The 12,530-nt window shown below is 52.4% G+C and overlaps 1 pseudogene; it reads left to right on the forward strand.

Annotated features, from left to right (window-relative positions):
- Nucleotides 1-8,819: 8,819 nt before the first annotated feature.
- Nucleotides 8,820-8,996, forward strand: LOC144694315 (U2 spliceosomal RNA; annotated as a pseudogene).
- The last annotated feature ends 3,534 nt before the right edge of the window (nt 8,997-12,530 follow it).

Below are 12,530 nucleotides of genomic sequence, written 5' to 3' on the forward strand. Positions count from 1 at the left end.
CAAGGTCAAAGCTGACCTGTTGTTTCTGCAGGAGTGTGCGATACCGCACCTCAGCTCCTACAGGCAATGGTCACGATGGTGGTCCCACGGGCCATCGATCTGGTCGGGCGGAAACGACTCTCGTTCCTCCGGCCTGGGTATTCTGCTGCGGGGAGGCAACTTCACCGTCTCCGAGGTCAAGGAGGTGGTGAGCGGGCGACTCCTGGTAGCAGACGTAATGTACAAGAACGCTCCACTCCGGTTAATTAACGTGTACGGCCCGGCACAAGGGGCTGAGCGGCTGGAGGTTTTTCAGCAGCTCCCACTGCTGCTGGCGACCTCCAGGCCGGTCATTCTGGGCGGGGACTTCAACTGCATCATCGATGCGGCTGGACGATCCGGCAGGGCCGGAAGCAGATTGGACGCTACGTCCAGATCCCTGATGGAAACAGTTAAGGATGCCAAGCTGCACGACGTCTTCAGCAACCCTGCAGACGGAGCGCAGCGTAGATACACCTGGTCGCGGCCAGACGGGTCCATTCGTTCCAGGATAGACTTCCTGTTTGTGTCCCGTGCATTCACAGTCAGATCCACCGAGGTCAAGCCGGTGTTCTTCTCTGACCACTGCCTCCTACTGGCGGACTGCCACTTGGAGGAAGACCTGAGGGTGGGCAGGGGGGCATGGAAGCTAAATGTGCAACTGCTGACCCCAGAGAACATTGAGGAGCTCAAGAGGGATTACAAAGGTTGGAGAACCGTGAAACCCCTCTTTGAGTCCCTGACACACTGGTGGGAAGTGATCAAGGGAAGCATCAAGAGGTTTTTCATCCGCAAAGGCACCCAGAAAGCTAGAAAGGAACAGAGGGAAATGTCCCGACTCCAGGAAAAGATGCAGAATCTGCTCCGGCTGCAGTCGATGGGGGTGGATGTCAAGGAGGAGCTCCAAGAGGTGAAGGGCCAGCAAGCCTCGCACTTTGCCTCGGAGGCCTCCAAGATCATCTTCCGTTCCAGAGTCCGCTCCGTGGAGCAGGATGAGACGTGCTCACGTTTCTTCTTCCAAAAGGTACACAGAGAGCGCTCTGTGATCAGCAGCCTGAAGGAAGAAGACGGCTCAGTAAAGTCATCACGGTCCGACATTCTGAGGATCAGCAAATCCTTTTATGCCGGTCTGTATGACGTGAAGCCCACGGACAGCACGGCCTCCCAGTCCTTCCTGTCCTCTATCACGGAGGTCTTAGACCACAGTACGCGGGAGAGCCTAGACAAACCGCTAACTCCTGACGAACTGACTAAGGCCCTCGAGTCCTTCGAGAAGAGTAAAACCCCCGGAAGCGACGGCCTGCCGGCGGAGTTGTATTCGGCTCTGTGGGACTTGATCGGCCCAGACCTGCTAGAAGTGTACGAGAGTATGCTCCTGGCCGGCAGCATGTCAGAATCCATGAGGAAAGGCATCATCACCCTCATCTACAAGCACAAGGGGGAAAGGGAGGAAATTAGAAATTGGCGACCCATTTCACTGTTGAATGCGGACTATAAGATTCTGTCCAAGGTCATCGCCAACCGGGTCAAATCCGCTCTGGAATTGGTGATTCACCCTGACCAGACCTGCTCTGTGCCAGGCAGGAAGATCTCTGACAGCCTGGCGCTGCTCAGGGATACGATTGCCTATGTACAGGACAGGGGTGTGGATACCTGCCTCATCAGCTTGGATCAGGAGAAGGCCTTTGACAGAATATCGCACACCTACATGGGGGATGTGCTCTCCAAAATGGGGTTTGGGGAGGGAATTCGAAATTGGATCCAACTGCTCTACACTAACATCAGTAGCGCAGTCTCAATCAATGGGTGGGAAACAGATAGCTTTCCGATTAAATCTGGAGTCAGGCAGGGCTGTCCTCTCTCGCCTGTCCTTTTCGTGTGCTGCATAGAACCCTTTGCCGAGTCCATCAGGAAGGATCCGGGCATAAGAGGAGTGACGATCCCAGGCAGTGGAGGCACTCAGGTAAAAGCCTCCCTGTACATGGACGACGTCGCCGTCTTCTGCTCGGATCCGCTGTCGGTGCGCAGACTGATGCACGTCTGCGACCAGTTCGAACTGGCCTCGGGAGCCAAGGTAAATCGTGGGAAGAGCGAGGCCATGTTCTTTGGGAACTGGGCTGACCGATCCTTTGTCCCCTTCACTGTCAGGGCTGACGGCCTGAAGGTGCTGGGGATATGGTTCGGAGGGACCGGGGCATGCGTTAGAAACTGGAAGGAGCGAGTGGCTATGGTGAAAAGGAAACTGGGCATGTGGGAGCGACGCTCCCTCTCCATTGCGGGTAAGAACCTGGTCATCAGGTGTGAGGTACTCTCGCTGTTGCTGTACGTGGCGCAGGTCTGGCCCATTCCACACTCCTGCGCGATGGCGATCACTCGAGCCATCTTCCGCTTTATCTGGAGGTCGAAAATGGATCGTGTCTGCAGGGACGCGATGTACAAGCCTCTAGATAAAGGGGGAAAAAACGTGCCCAACATCGCCCTCATACTGATGGCCACCTTTGTGTGTGGCTGCATCAAGCGGTGCGTAGACCCTCAGTACGCAAACACCAAGTGTCACTACGTGCTGAGGTTCTACCTGTCCCCGGTGTTGCGAAGGATGGGTCTGGCCACGCTGCCGCGGAACGCTCCAAGTAGTTGGACCGTGCCGTACCACCTGTCCCTGGTGGAAAAATTTATGCAGAAAAACACCTTTGACCACAAGTCCATCAGGCAGTGGTCAGCACGTAACGTCCTAGAGGCCCTGAGGGATAAGGAGAGGGTGGACCCTGTGGGATGGTTCCCCGAGCAGACTGTCAAAGTCATTTGGCAGAATGCCTCATCGCCAGAACTTTCCAACAAGCACCAAGACGTAGCTTGGCTGGTGGTGAGAAAGGCCCTCCCCGTCAGATCCTTCCTACACGCCAGGAGTCTCACCCCCTCTGCACGATGCCCTCGAGGTGGCTGTGGTGGGGAAGAGACCGTTGTTCACCTCCTTGTGGATTGTGCCTTTGCAAAGAAAGTCTGGAGAGAGATGCAGTGGTTGCTGTCGAGGTTCATCCCGAGCAGTTCTGTGACACAGGACTCTGTGCTCTACGGGCTGTTCCCAGGGACACACACCGAGACAAACATCGACTGCAGCTGGAGGATCATCAACTCGGTGAAAGACGCGCTTTGGTCTGCCCGAAACTTGTTGGTCTTCCAGCACAAAGAGTTGTCCCCGACCGATTGTTGCGGACTGGCACAATCCAAAGTCCAGGACTACGTGCTGAGGGACGCACTAAAGCTTGGGGCAGCTGCCGCAAAGGCGCAATGGGGAAGGGTCGCTGTCTAAGACCTTTCTACCACAGCGCACTGAGAGACTGGGAACTGTTTAGAGCCCCTCGGGCTGTACAGATCAAAATGAAAGGCTGTAAATGATTGTAATATTGTTTGTACTGATGCACCTGGTGATACATTTTGTAAAAGTTTAACCTGGATTGTACCCTTGTAATGTTGTTTTTGAAATGGTTTTGAATGTGATTGAAGATTTTTATGAATAAAGTATATTTTTACAAAAAAAAAAAAAAAATTCTGGGAGAAGTCAGCTTCTCGGCCTTTTGGCTAAGATCAAGTGTTGCAGGGGCGACACCATGGTCCTGCCAAGGCAAGGTCGGGATGGAAGGGCGATAACCAATCGCAATCCGAATCCATACCGTGGGTTACCTATCACCGTCCGAGTCACGGTGAACCACAGCGACGAAGGAGGATCACCTATGGATCGGGGCTTCTTCACCAGGAGGATCCTGTTGAAGGCGTGCGGCTTCCAAGCTACGGAGATCTTCACCCTGCATGACTCCCGCAAAGGTGGTTATTTTGACGTCACGTTCAAGCGAGTGGCAGACTGCGTCCGGCTCCTGAGGGTGTTCGAGGAGAAGAGGGACCTGCCGGAGATGAAGATCCTGACGGCGGAGCCGCACTTCTCTCTGCCGTTGCAACGGGAACGTGAGGTGATGGTGCATGTGTACAACCCCTTCGTCCCTGTCACCGACGTGGTCACCTTCCTCACCAGGTACTTCGATAAGGTGGGGAGCGGCACCGAGATTCGAGACGACTTGGGGATCTGGACAGGCAAACGCCTGTTTAAGGTCACGCTAAAGACCGATGGTAAGGGAGCCATTTTCCACCCTCCCTCCAGTTTCGCTATCGGGGGAAACCGTGGCTACCTGGTCTACGCTGGGCAACCCAAGCATTGTCGCTCATGCGGCAAGGCTGGTCATGTGGCGGCCAACTGCAGCGCCTCCCTCTGCAAGATCTGCAAACAGGAAGGGCACCAGACAAAAGACTGCAAACAGGCCAAGTGCTGCAACCTGTGTGGCGAGGCAAGTCACCTCTACAGGACCTGCCCCAAACGCTGCCGTACTTACGCACAGGCAGCCAAAGCCAACCAGGGGGAAGCAGAAGAAATGTTCCGTGTCACTCCAACCACCAAGGCCCCCAGGGAGCTCAACGGGACAAAGGAGGACACAGAGAGAGACAAGGTGGAGAAAGAGATTGAGGCAACAGAGAGCCAATCAACAGCACCACCCCCTAAACCTCCCAGTCCTCAGGACAGCGAATCAATGGAGGAGGAGGCAGCAGTGGAAAAGCAGCAGGGGGAGTGGCGGACGGTGAAGAAGAAGAAAAGTAAGAGGGAGCGAAGAAGAAGCAAAGGCGTTTCCCAGAGAAGAGGCAAGAGGCGTCTCCCATCCGACACGGATGACAAGGGCAGCAGCTCTTCGGATGATGAAGTGCCAGAGCGGCACCGACAGAAGAGGCGGCAAAGCTCCAGGGCGTTGGAGGACGAGACACCCGAGCTCCAGAAAATTGGAGACAACAAGGAGACCAGCGCACCCCAACTTTGCCTGCAACCTGAGGAGGCCAGTGCACCACAGCCCCTGGAATCTGGGAGCAGTGAGGCAATCATCGCACCCCAGCTCCAGGAAGCCGGGAACAGCAACACCCCAGAGGGGGTGAGTTTTGGAGAAGCTTCTCCAGCAAAGGTCATCTCAAAACCCGCTCTCTACGTGAACCTCCAGATGCCACTGGAGCAGAACACGGCCAAGGAGATCTACCTCAGCCCATCCAAAGTGAAGGAATTTGAGCTCACTACGGGTATGAAGGAGCAGACTAAAGGTCTGGGACTCTCAGAGACAGTGGGTTTGGTAGGAGAATAAATGCTTTAAAATGGGTTTAAAGATTGTATCCATAAATGTGCGTAGCATTAAATCTACTACGCGATGTGTTGCGACCTTGGACTACCTAGCCAAGGTCAAAGCTGACCTGTTGTTTCTGCAGGAGTGTGCGATACCGCACCTCAGCTCCTACAGGCAATGGTCACGATGGTGGTCCCACGGGCCATCGATCTGGTCGGGCGGAAACGACTCTCGTTCCTCCGGCCTGGGTATTCTGCTGCGGGGAGGCAACTTCACCGTCTCCGAGGTCAAGGAGGTGGTGAGCGGGCGACTCCTGGTAGCAGACGTAATGTACAAGAACGCTCCACTCCGGTTAATTAACGTGTACGGCCCGGCACAAGGGGCTGAGCGGCTGGAGGTTTTTCAGCAGCTCCCACTGCTGCTGGCGACCTCCAGGCCGGTCATTCTGGGCGGGGACTTCAACTGCATCATCGATGCGGCTGGACGATCCGGCAGGGCCGGAAGCAGATTGGACGCTACGTCCAGATCCCTGATGGAAACAGTTAAGGATGCCAAGCTGCACGACGTCTTCAGCAACCCTGCAGACGGAGCGCAGCGTAGATACACCTGGTCGCGGCCAGACGGGTCCATTCGTTCCAGGATAGACTTCCTGTTTGTGTCCCGTGCATTCACAGTCAGATCCACCGACGTCAAGCCGGTGTTCTTCTCTGACCACTGCCTCCTACTGGCGGACTGCCACTTGGAGGAAGACCTGAGGGTGGGCAGGGGGGCATGGAAGCTAAATGTGCAACTGCTGACCCCAGAGAACATTGAGGAGCTCAAGAGGGATTACAAAGGTTGGAGAACCGTGAAACCCCTCTTTGAGTCCCTGACACACTGGTGGGAAGTGATCAAGGGAAGCATCAAGAGGTTTTTCATCCGCAAAGGCACCCAGAAAGCTAGAAAGGAACAGAGGGAAATGTCCCGACTCCAGGAAAAGATGCAGAATCTGCTCCGGCTGCGGTCGATGGGGGTGGATGTCAAGGAGGAGCTCCAAGAGGTGAAGGGCCAGCAAGCCTCGCACTTTGCCTCGGAGGCCTCCAAGATCATCTTCCGTTCCAGAGTCCGCTCCGTGGAGCAGGATGAGACGTGCTCACGTTTCTTCTTCCAAAAGGTACACAGAGAGCGCTCTGTGATCAGCAGCCTGAAGGAAGAAGACGGCTCAGTAAAGTCATCACGGTCCGACATTCTGAGGATCAGCAAATCCTTTTATGCCGGACTGTATGACGTGAAGCCCACGGACAGCACGGCCTCCCAGTCCTTCCTGTCCTCTATCACGGAGGTCTTAGACCACAGTACGCGGGAGAGCCTAGACAAACCGCTAACTCCTGACGAACTGACTAAGGCCCTCGAGTCCTTCGAGAAGAGTAAAACCCCCGGAAGCGACGGCCTGCCGGCGGAGTTGTATTCGGCTCTGTGGGACTTGATCGGCCCAGACCTGCTAGAAGTGTACGAGAGTATGCTCCTGGCCGGCAGCATGTCAGAATCCATGAGGAAAGGCATCATCACCCTCATCTACAAGCACAAGGGGGAAAGGGAGGAAATTAGAAATTGGCGACCCATTTCACTGTTGAATGTGGACTATAAGATTCTGTCCAAGGTCATCGCCAACCGGGTCAAATCCGCTCTGGAATTGGTGATTCACCCTGACCAGACCTGCTCTGTGCCAGGCAGGAAGATCTCTGACAGCCTGGCGCTGCTCAGGGATACGATTGCCTATGTACAGGACAGGGGTGTGGATACCTGCCTCATCAGCTTGGATCAGGAGAAGGCCTTTGACAGAATATCGCACACCTACATGGGGGATGTGCTCTCCAAAATGGGGTTTGGGGAGGGAATTCGAAATTGGATCCAACTGCTCTACACTAACATCAGTAGCGCAGTCTCAATCAATGGGTGGGAAACAGATAGCTTTCCGATTAAATCTGGAGTCAGGCAGGGCTGTCCTCTCTCGCCTGTCCTTTTCGTGTGCTGCATAGAACCCTTTGCCGAGTCCATCAGGAAGGATCCGGGCATAAGAGGAGTGACGATCCCAGGCAGTGGAGGCACTCAGGTAAAAGCCTCCCTGTACATGGACGACGTCGCCGTTTTCTGCTCGGATCCGCTGTCGGTGCGCAGACTGATGCACGTCTGCGACCAGTTCGAACTGGCCTCGGGAGCCAAGGTAAATCGTGGGAAGAGCGAGGCCATGTTCTTTGGGAACTGGGCTGACCGATCCTTTGTCCCCTTCACTGTCAGGGCTGACGGCCTGAAGGTGCTGGGGATATGGTTCGGAGGGACCGGGGCATGCGTTAGAAACTGGAAGGAGCGAGTGGCTATGGTGAAAAGGAAACTGGGCATGTGGGAGCGACGCTCCCTCTCCATTGCGGGTAAGAACCTGGTCATCAGGTGTGAGGTACTCTCGCTGTTGCTGTACGTGGCGCAGGTCTGGCCCATTCCACACTCCTGCGCGATGGCGATCACTCGAGCCATCTTCCGCTTTATCTGGAGGTCGAAAATGGATCGTGTCTGCAGGGACGCGATGTACAAGCCTCTAGATAAAGGGGGGAAAAACGTGCCCAACATCGCCCTCATACTGATGGCCACCTTTGTGTGTGGCTGCATCAAGCGGTGCGTAGACCCTCAGTACGCAAACACCAAGTGTCACTACGTGCTGAGGTTCTACCTGTCCCCGGTGTTGCGAAGGATGGGTCTGGCCACGCTGCCGCGGAACGCTCCAAGTAGTTGGACCGTGCCGTACCACCTGTCCCTGGTGGAAAAATTTATGCAGAAAAACACCTTTGACCACAAGTCCATCAGGCAGTGGTCAGCACGTAACGTCCTAGAGGCCCTGAGGGAAAAGGAGAGGGTGGACCCTGTGGGATGGTTCCCCGAGCAGACTGTCAAAGTCATTTGGCAGAATGCCTCATCGCCAGAACTTTCCAACAAGCACCAAGACGTAGCTTGGCTGGTGGTGAGAAAGGCCCTCCCCGTCAGATCCTTCCTACACGCCAGGAGTCTCACCCCCTCTGCACGTTGCCCTCGAGGTGGCTGTGGTGGGGAAGAGACCGTTGTTCACCTCCTTGTGGATTGTGCCTTTGCAAAGAAAGTCTGGAGAGAGATGCAGTGGTTGCTGTCGAGGTTCATCCCGAGCAGTTCTGTGACACAGGACTCTGTGCTCTACGGGCTGTTCCCAGGGACACACACCGAGACAAACATCGACTGCAGCTGGAGGATCATCAACTCGGTGAAAGAGGCGCTTTGGTCTGCCCGAAACTTGTTGGTCTTCCAGCACAAAGAGTTGTCCCCGACCGATTGTTGCGGACTGGCACAATCCAAAGTCCAGGACTACGTGCTGAGGGACGCACTAAAGCTTGGGGCAGCTGCCGCAAAGGCGCAATGGGGAAGGGTCGCTGTCTAAGACCTTTCTACCACAGCGCACCGAGAGACTGGGAACTGTTTAGAGCCCCTCGGGCTGTACAGATCAAAATGAAAGGCTGTAAATGATTGTAATATTGTTTGTACTGATGCACCTGGTGATACATTTTGTAAAAGTTTAACCTGGATTGTACCCTTGTAATGTTGTTTTTGAAATGGTTTTGAATGTGATTGAAGATTTTTTATGAATAAAGTATATTTTTACAAAAAAAAAAAAAATCTGTTCTTATCAGTTTAATATCTGATACGTCCCTTATCTGGGGACCATATATTAAATTGATTTTTGGAGCAGGGAGATGGAATAGGGGCTTGCTCCGTCCACTCCACGCATCGACCCGGTATTGCAGTATCTCTGGGAATGGTGCACCACCCCTTTCCAGGGGATTTAAAAAAAAAAAATTCTGGGAGAAGTCACCACAGCCACCATGACTCAGGAGGGAATCAAGGAGGACCCACTGTCAAAGAACGGAATAGCCCCAAACATTACATTGCTGTAGTGTTTCCATCCCTCCCTCCTCCTCAAACCTAACAAAAAGAGAGAGAGGAAGAGGCAGTGCATTCAGAAGTGCACCAGACCTGCGAGGGACACTCTTCCAAAAGTGGATTTTAAAGAAAAAGCAGCTGATTGGTGAGTAAATCCTGGGAGCAAACTCGGAGGGAGGAGCACCGGAGCGGTGAGTATAAATCTAGCTTACCTCTGGGGTTCATGGCCTTGTCTCCAGGGAGCAAACTCGGAGGGAGGAGCACCGGAACGGTGACCTCGGGGCACAGAGTCACTGAAGCCAAAACTGAAAAAGTGACATCACAGGAAAGCTGTGACCTGATTGGTTTGTAGGAAATCTGCACCAAATTTGAAAAAAACACTGTAAAGCCAATTAATAAATTAACTAAGTCGAGATGGCTGGCAGGTGATGTACTGTAGCTGTATGATGTGGGAGCTGGCAGATCCCATTGCGAGCCGCAGTGACCACATATGCAGCAAGTGTTGGTTGCTGGAGGAACTCCAGCTCAGAATTGATGAGCTGGAGTCCGAGCTCCGGATGCTGCGGCAGATCCGGGAAGGGGAGAGTTACCTGGACGCTTTGTTTCAGGAGGCAGTCACACCCAGTAGATTAGGTACCTCAAGTTCGGTCAGTGGTCAGGGTCAGCAGGGTGTGACTGCAAGTGAGGCAGGTAGAGGGATCCTGTGTTCAGGAACAGAGGAGCCTCAGCTCTTGACCTTGTCCAACAGGTACGAGGTACTTGCTCCCTGTGTGGATGAGGAACAGGGCTGTAGGGAGGATGAGCCAGCTGACCACGGCACCATGGCACAGGAGGCCATTCAAGAGTGGGGAGCAAAAAGACAAATGGTAGTTGTAGGGGATTCTATGATTAGGGGAATTGACAGCATTGTTTGTAAGCAGGATCAAGAGTCCCGCATGGTATGTTGCCTGCCCGGTGCCAGGATGAGGGACATCTCTGACCGGCTTGAAAGGATATTGGAGAGGGAGGGGGAGGATCCAGTTGTTGTGGTCCACGTCGGGACAAATAACATAGGTAAGACTAGGAAAGAGGGCCTGTTTGGGGATTATCAGGAACTAGGAACTAAATTAAAGAACAGGTCCTCAAGGGTTATAATCTCTGGATTACTACCCGAGCCACATGCAAATTGGCATAGGGACGCGAGAATAAGGGAAGTAAACACGTGGCTAAAGCAGTAGTGTGTGAAAGAGGGGTTCCATTTCGTGGGGCACTGGCATAAGTATTGGAACAGGAGGGATCTGTACCGTTGGGACGGTCTCCACCTGTACCGATCTGGGACCAATGTTCTAGCGAAAAGGGTAAGTAGGGTGGTCAACAGGACTTTAAACTAGAAAGTTGGGGTGGGGTGAGGGAAGGGTAAAACTCCAAGAAGTATGACTAATGGGAAACAAAGCAGCAGGTTAGCATGTGGGGGGTGGATTCAACTTCATGGAAAATTATGAAAAAACTGAAAAGAAAGGAGAGCCCAGGAGAGGCTATTAAAGTCCCCAGAACACAAAATAGGACAGAGTGTTTGGAAAGGGCTAGGAATCTAACTTCAAGCACATCAGATAAAGGGACGACAATGAGAAAGGGGACGGGAAATACAGGACTAAAGGTGTTGTATCTGAATGCACGCAGTATACGAAATAAGGTAAATGAGCTTGTGGCGCAGATTGAAATTGGCAGGTATGATGTGGTGGGCATCACGGAGACAAGGCTGCTAGGGGATCAGGACTGAGAGCTAAATATCCAAGGATATACATCCTATCGAAAAGATAGGCAGGTTGGCAGAGGGTGTGGGGTTGCTTTGTTAGTAAGAAATAAAATTAAATTGATAGCAAGAAATGACGTAGGGTCAGATGATGTAGAATCTGTGTGAGTAGAGTTGAGGAATCGCAAAGGTAAAAAAACCATAATGGGAGTTATGTACAGGCCTCCGAACAGTAGTCAGGATGTGGGGCACAAGATACACCAAGAGATAGAAAAGGCGTGTAAGAAAGGCAAGGTTACAGTGATCATGGGGGATTTCAATATGCAGGTAGACTGGGAAAATCAGGTTGGTAGTGGATCCCAAGAAAAGGAATTTGTGGAATGTCTACGAGATGGCTTTTTGGAGCAGCTTGTGATGGAGCCCACTAGGGAACAGGCAATTCTAGATTTAGTGATGTGTAATGAGGCAGATTTGATAAGGGAGCTTAAGGTGAAGGAACCCTTAGGAGGAAGTGACAATAATATGATAGAATTTACCCTGCAATTTGAGAGGAAAAAGCTGGAATCAGATGTAACGGTATTACAGTTGAATAAAGGCAACTACAGAGGCATGAGGGAGGAGCTGGCCAGAATTGACTGGGAGGTGAGCCTAGCAGGAAAGATAGTGGAACAGCAATGGCAGGAGTTTCTGGGAGTAATTTGGGAGACACAGCAAAAATTCATCCCTAGGAAGAAGAAGCATACTAAAGGGAGGACGAGGCAACCATGGCTGACAAGGGAAGTCAGGGACAGCATAAAAGCTAAAGAGAAAGCATACAATGTGGCAAAGAGCAGTGGGAAACCGGGGGATTGGGAAGCCTACAAAGACCAACAGAGGACAACTAAAAAAGAAATAAGGAGGGAGAAGATTAAATATGAGGGTAAACTAGCCAGTAATATAAAAGAAGATTGCAGAATTTTTTTTTAAGATATATAAAGGGTAAGGGAGAGGCAAAAGTGGACATTGGGCCGCTGGAAAATGACGCTGGAGAAGTAGCAGTGGGGAACAAAGAAATGGCGGAGGAACTGAATAGGTACTTTGCACGGTTGAAGACACGAGTAACATCCCCAAAGTTCAAGAGAGTCAGGGAGCAGAGGTGAGTATGGTGGCCATTACCAAGGAGAAGGTGCTAGGAAAACTGAAAGGTCTGAAGGTGGATAAATCACCTGCACCAGATGGATTACACCCCAGAGTTCTGAAGGAGATAGCTGAAGAGATAGTGGAGGCGTTAGTGGTGATCTTTCAGGAATCACTCGAGTCAGGGAGGGTCCCAGAGGACTGGAAAATCGCTAATGTAACCCCCCTGTTTAAGAAGGAAGTGAGGCAAAAGACGGGAAATTACAGGCCAATTAGCCTGACCTCGGTCGTTGGTAAGATTTTAGAGTCCATTATTAAGGATGAGATTTCAGAATTCTTGGAAGTGCTTGGTAAAATAGGGCAAAGTCAGCATGGTTTCATCAAGGGAAGGTCATGCCTGACAAATCTGTTAGAATTCTTTGAGGCGGTAACGAGTAGGTTAAACAAAGGAGAGCCAATGGATGTTATCTACTTGGACTTCCAGAAGGCCTTTGACAAGGTGCCGCACAGGAGGCTGCTCAGTAAGATAAGAGCCTATGGTGTTAGAGGCAAGGTACTAGCATGGATAGAAGATT

The sequence above is a fragment of the Cetorhinus maximus genome, chromosome 19, assembly GCF_964194155.1.
Source record: "Cetorhinus maximus chromosome 19, sCetMax3.hap1.1, whole genome shotgun sequence".
Classification (NCBI taxonomy): Eukaryota; Metazoa; Chordata; class Chondrichthyes; order Lamniformes; family Cetorhinidae; genus Cetorhinus; species Cetorhinus maximus.